The following is a 6,902-nucleotide window of genomic DNA, read 5'->3' as shown; positions in this document are numbered from 1 at the left end:
CGCATTCGACGCGCCCGACGAGCCCGATCACACACGCCGTGACTTATTCCAACAAATCCTTCCGTAGTCTCACCACATTGCACTTTGCTCTTGGTAAGCTTAACAGACACCTTATAAAGAAGACCACGACAAACCACTCTAGCTATCTGAGTGCAACATGGACGGAGCTGCGCCGCGCCGGAGCACATACGGTGCATGCAGGGTTGATTATTTAGCCCCAAAAAAGCGGAGCACGCACTTCCTGCTTTGGCGTGACTTGCTTGTGTTGCGGGTGCGGCACATGACAAAGCCACTGTCATCGGTCATCGTCCCCATTTCTGTCGTTGTTGCCGTTGCCGTCGCTGCCTTGGAGGTGGCAGCTATGCGCCGTGCTAGCCCGCCCGTGTAAAACATTGGCCACACACAACCATACAAGCCAACACAAGACTGGTCTTCCAGTGGAAACCAACTTTGAAGTTTGAAATTTTCAAATATCGTTTGAAATTCCCCCCTAGAGCTTAAGGTATTCTCAGTGAAACGTACATGTAATTGGTAGAAGCCGACGGTACCTATATATATATGTGTGACTTTTAGCTGGCTACAAATGCACGCACCAGACCACACCACTAGACTCATAGTACTAGTACCTCCTGTTTAAAGAAGAAAAAGAGGTATATTTTGTTGGGAGGGGGTGATGGGGATACCCAACGATGAGGTGGTGCAAATCCGGCAAGCCGATGCGGTCGGCGACCCGACCATGGTCACAGTCAGCTGCCCCGACAAGATCGGCCTGGGCTGTGACCTCTGCCGCATCGTCCTCCTCTTCGGCCTCAACATCCTCAAGGCGGATAGGAGCACGGACGTACGGGAGGTGGTGCTACATTGTGCTGTGGGTGGCGGCAATGCAGCGGAGTCGGTGGACCATGCATGGCCTGGAACCTCCTCAAGGAGAGGCTGGTTGAGCTCTGCCCTGTGCCCGCGCCGTTTGGCATTGACATCTCCTACCTTGCTGCCGCCGGCCTCCTAGATGACCACGTGCCCCAGGTCTTCTTGCTCAAATTCTGCTGCTTCGACAGCATGGGCCTCCTGCATCGTCGGTTTTAGTTTCACCACCCGAATGATCAGCTACTGCTTCAGATTTTTATGGATATGTTTTGCAGACGTGACACGCGTCTTGTGCGAGATGGAACTCACCATTATGAAAGTGAAGGTCTCCACTACGCCCGATGGGAGAGTGATGGACCTTTGCTTCATCACAGATGGCAGGTTCATTTCCTATCTCCTAAATCCGGATGCATCCTCATCTTACTGATCTTATAACAAACTCATAACGTGTTGGGCTGGTAACATACATTTCAGGGAACTTCCATACACACAGAGTAGGAAGATCTTATAACAAACTCATAACGTCTTGGGCTGGAAACATACATTTCTTATCTCCAAAATCCGGATACATACATTTCAGGGAACTTCCATACACAAAGAGTAGGAAGGACGAGGCCTATGAAAGGCTGCAGAACATCTTGGGCGACTCTGTGATGAGTTGCGAAATAGAGTCTGTGACAGAGGACATGACAGAGGTCATGGAACAAATATTCGGCGTAGAGGAGCAGTTGAGCTGCTCTTGCCTGTCGGTCACCATGGCCAACTCCCTCAGCCCCGCGCACACCCTAATCCAGATGCAGTGCGGTCACCACAAGGGCCTCCTGTACGACATCTTGAGGACACTCAAGGACTGCAACATCCAGGTACTTAGTTGTGCAAAGCCGGGGTCTATGATCGTTTTGCTTTGTGTTCTCTTAATGTGACATTACGAGTTAATAAAATGCACTTTAATGAATAATAGGTAGTTGCGGCAAAACAATTCCCAGCCGCCACATTCCACCTGTCTCTCTGGCCGGTTGGTAATCCTGTGAGGATAAGAAACATGGCCAACTTGTTTCCTTTCAGATCTCCTATGGCTGGTTCTCCTATCAGCGAATCAAATCTCCTACGGCCGGTACGACGTGGGGAGAAAGGGTGACTACGAGGTGGACCTGTTCGTGGTGCGCCCGAACGGGAAGAAGATCATCGATGAGATCGAGAAGAGCGCATTGTGCTCCTGCCTACGGGTGGAGCTCCGACACCCGCTGCATGTGGCGATGGTGAACCGGGACCGCAACACAGAGCTCCTAGTGGCAAACCCAGTGGAGGACCCCGGGAAGGGTCGGCCGCTAGTGTTGCACGACATAACCCTCATTCTTAAGAACCTCGAGAAGCGCATCTTCTTGGTGCGCATGCATTGGAAACGGCGAAGCTGCATCTCTATACACACCCATGACCATCCATTTCTAGTGACTACAATACACACCTATTATCGTAGCATCGATGTGATTCTTGTGGTGGATGGTGGTTTTGTAAGCGGAGATCGGAAGGCATGTGGTGGATGACGGAGAGTGGGAGGTGTAGAGGGTGCACTTGGGTGAGGACGACTGCAAGCTCACTTGTGCAACGAGGAGTAGGATCGTCGACAGTATCACCAGCATGCTCATGGTTTGGGACCGATCTCGCTTGCTGCGCCTCTTCTTTGTACATCCTGATATCAGTGGCTACTTTGCTGAGCTGCTCATGCTTGGGTTTGTTAACTTGTCCTCTACAAACATGCTTGCAAGCGTGTTATCTCGTGTTGATATTTCATGTGGTGTCACACCAAAATATCTAAAGTCGGTATCCTACCAGGTTTTGGTTTAAAACAGACATGTACGGTGTAATTTGTTTGGCATGTAGATAATAATACTACGAAGGTTCTTCGTTATGGAGCAAACATAGGTCGCTGGTCAAGGAACTCGTTTGTGCAGTGTCGTATGTGTCCGCCGGGATCAGGAATGTCGCGCAAAGATCCTAATATAATATGGAAAAAATTAGGAGTGAACTAGTCAAAGTAGTCACTGGAGAATGCATGAGGTGCAACACACACACACACACACAGAGACACACACACACACACACACACACACACACACACACACACACACACACACACACTTGTACACATCCTCCATAGGAAGAAGACATCGCCACCAATCCGCACATCCTTCTTCATGCTGGCATGAGCACCAGTCATGGGGATGGGAATGTGTGGGAGGAGGGCTAGATGGAATCCGACTGCCGCTATGGCCGTTCCATCCATCTTTATTTTCCCTCTCTCATCCTGGTTGGCCCCGTAAGCATCGTCCTCATCGCCCAGGGAATTGCATTCAAATAAGTCAGCGTGGCCGGAGCTGGTGGTGATGCATGGCGGCGACGCTTATTGGAATTATCGACATGGAGCGGCCAGACGTGTTTGCTCTTCTGAGGATGGAGGGAGAACCGGAGCCGCCGACCATTGAACTTGACCGGGTCTACGTCTGGTGCTACTGCGTCGGGCAGCCAATTGTCTCCCGGACTCCGGTCATTGGATAGACTGCATGTTGTGTCGTTATGGATCAAATAAACTACATGAAGGAGTAAATCCAAGTTACAGAGCTTTGGTAATAATGCAAGCAAATCTGATACCATTTGCCATGCATTCAGACTTTATTTCTAGTGGACCTAGTTATAGCTGCTTGTAGGCTTGAAGTACATTGATGGTTTGTGGCACCTAATTAATATGTATGAAACAATAAATAAATTTCCCCTTCTCCCATTTGAGAGCTACTCTATTTTATCTAGATTTATGATTAGGTTGAGTGACAAGTGCAGTTTGTCAATATTTCTCTAACTCGTTGGGTGTGCAACCGTCTAGAATGAATTTCTATGACATACTACCGTAGCCATAAAGAAATTCAATTGTGAAGGCGCAAGAGGAGATAAAGGAGTTTAATGGCGAGGTATTTTTCATCGTTAAGTGTAACACGTGTTGTCAGATGAAAACAAGTAAAATGGTGCATCTAAATATGTGAATTTCCAATATATTATAGGTACAAACACTTCGTAGGATGAGGCATCCGAACCTTGTGACCCTGATAGGAGTGTGCATGGAGGCCAAATCATCGATCTTCGAATTCTTGTTGAACGGAAGCCTAGAGGACTGTCTACGGTGCGATGAAAAAATCGCTGCTGACATCTGCACTCGACTTATCTTCCTCCACTCCAACAAGCCAAAAAGCATTGCACATGGTGATGTCAAGCCTGAAAATGTGCTTCTCGACGCCAGCTTTCTATGCAAACTGGCAGACTTTGGGATCTCTCATCACTTGAATGTAAACAACACCACTATCACCCCGTATCACCAAACAAACCAGCTCAAGAGCACAATGGGATACATGGACCTGGCATACATGGCCTCTACTCCTATGGAGTAGTGTTAATGCGGTTGCTAACTAATAAGAGTCCCCTAGGCCTTCCGCATGTTGTGGAGGCAGCCATTAGAGAAGGCACGTTGCGAGATCTAATTGATACTTCTGCAGGGGAATGGCCACCTGAGTGTGCTGAAGAGTTGGCAAGACTAGCACCGCGTTGTTACTGGTTAGAACGAAAGGAGCGGCCTAATCTTGCAAAGGAGGTCTGGGGTGTCTTGCAAGCTATAATGAAGTGTCAAGACCAGAAATGTGGGCCACCAATATTTTTCATCTGTCCGATGACACAGGTCCGTTAACTAAACAAAGAAATGAAGCACCAGAAGCGCGTGAGTCGATTTTCCACTGAGAGTGGATTTTCTACTCCCGGGTGCACCTACACCCCCATGAGCAGTAAATTTGAAACAAAAAATACAAAACAAAATTGAAAAAATCTGGAATCTCAGGACATGAAGCATGATCAAACATTTCATGCTCTTGCAAAGTTTCAACTACAAAAAATATTCAAAGGACCTTCACCCAAAAAACAAAATCAGTGTAGAAAGGTTTTATGAACTTTTGAGCAGTAATTTTGTTTTGATTTTTTGGTGAGCGGAACTCATTTTATTTGTGGCTGAAAAAAACTCAGTGTAGATAGTTTTATGCACTTTTGAGCAGTAAAATGTTTGATAAAGTTTGATTTCCTGAAATTTCAGACTTGTTTGGTATTTTTGGTTTTCTTTCCGAATTTACTATTCACTTGGATGCACCTATATCCGGGAGCAACCACACATTTCTCTTGCCCGATTAAGCACTTGCAACCTTTACGATCCAGTCATTGACTTGGTTTGATATAACCTTGCATCCTTACATAATATTTTCAGGAGATCATGAGGGATCCACACATTGCTGCTGATGGATTCACATATGAAGGTGATGCCATAAAGAACTGGTTTCAAATGGGGAATAAAATTTCCCCCATGGCCTACTTCAACTCTGCGCACCATGAGTTGATACCGAACAATGCCCTTCGTATTGCAATTCAAGAATGGCAAAGGCGACAACAAACGTGACATTTTAACCTTCCATTTTATTTATATGATGCCATGTTTATGATGCGAAACAAATGACTCTTATATTAAGTGTGTACAGACAACTTTTTACTGTGCCTTCTTAATTGGAAGCTACCATTTCCTGATTGTTTAGGACCACAAATTAGGAATTATGCACATGCTTTCACTAACATGTGACTGGAAATTGGAATGAACTGGCATGGTTGGTTTTCAAGTTGAATGAAAAAGTGATGTGTACACCCATTATAATCTCCAATCCTTGGCTTCTCCGAAGCTAGGGGTTACGGCAGATCAGCACGGTTTCTAAAAAAACACAATGGATCAGCAATCAGATAAACTAGAAGTTGGATGGTTGAGCATAGGCGGCTTATAATGATGGGGTTGGTTACATGAGAAATAAGCTATGAATGTTGGATCCTTGCCGTATATACTGGCAGCGTATGCTGCCATTTTATAAGAGATAATAAGTACTACCAGGTCGGTGGGAACTGTGTGGGCAAAGTCATTTAGCTGCCCATGTCCGCTCGCTTCAACTTCCAAAGGAAACTGAGGAGCATAGTGACACGGGAATGCCCACTAGGGAGGCCCACGACGACTAGGTCCGGTCCTGAGGATTCGGTGGCCCGGGGCCAAACTAGAACCCCAGGCCCTTAAGTAAACAATCAATAACAATAAACATAAGTTTTATGTGAGGATTATCAATAAACACTTAAAAGTGTATCCAATAGCTATATTTGTATGAAACATATGTATGCCGGCTTACGGAGAACACCTAGCCCAATACATGGGTTGAAGATGTGCCAAACAGAGCAATTGTTGATTCTTCTGGAGCAAGACATAAATCCAGCTGGTATGCTTGTTAGGTTAACATTAGGCCTGTGTTCACAATAATTTGAGGTGTGTACGGATGCTTTGTGAATTTTAGCTAGGTTCCAATAATTTTACCTACATGAAAACCCAATAATATAGACCGGGTTCTACTAGGACAGAGTTAGGACCCAAAAAAATCGAGGCTGAAATAAGTAAGTTGCTATTGGGGGAAGTATATTGCTATCTTGACGTTATTCAGGCTGAAATTTTACTTGATGAAAGCATAACGACTAGCATGGCATTAACAAAATAATTGGTTGCAGTTGATTAACCTGAAAGCCGACATATTTATCATACCTGTCCGAATTTATAGACATTGGTGGATATGTTTTCAGAGCAAATGGATCCACATGGCTACCAAACATTGCATGCCCAGTCAATTCCAATCCTAGTAGATGAGCTTGACATGGTGATGGGGCGTTTCCAGCTCCGCACAGACCAAGCATCGATGCAGCCACCTACGGCGATCTCATCTTGGCTTGAAGCTTTCTTGCTCCTAACCATGTGAGTATGTGACACATGTGGTAAGCAATCAAAACTATTCAGAAAAAAAAAACAGAACCAGCCTACTTGGCCTCCCGCTAGCCGGCTTGTGTTGTGCTGATTTGGGCCAGACGTTGTTTGTAATGCAGAGTGCATCCAAGGCCAGGCTTGGCGCCGACATATGGCCCAGTTAAAGGCTCGG

At 46.0% G+C, this 6,902-nt stretch overlaps 1 pseudogene; it reads left to right on the top strand.

Annotated features, from left to right (window-relative positions):
* The first annotated feature begins 673 nt into the window (after window positions 1-673).
* LOC125554509 lies at window positions 674-2,709 on the top strand (annotated as a pseudogene).
* The last annotated feature ends 4,193 nt before the right edge of the window (window positions 2,710-6,902 follow it).

This window comes from Triticum urartu, chromosome 4 (genome assembly GCF_003073215.2).
Source record: "Triticum urartu cultivar G1812 chromosome 4, Tu2.1, whole genome shotgun sequence".
NCBI lineage: Eukaryota > Viridiplantae > Streptophyta > Magnoliopsida > Poales > Poaceae > Triticum > Triticum urartu.
Note: the sequence above shows the minus strand (reverse complement) of the source record. Positions and strands in the feature narration are given on the sequence as shown.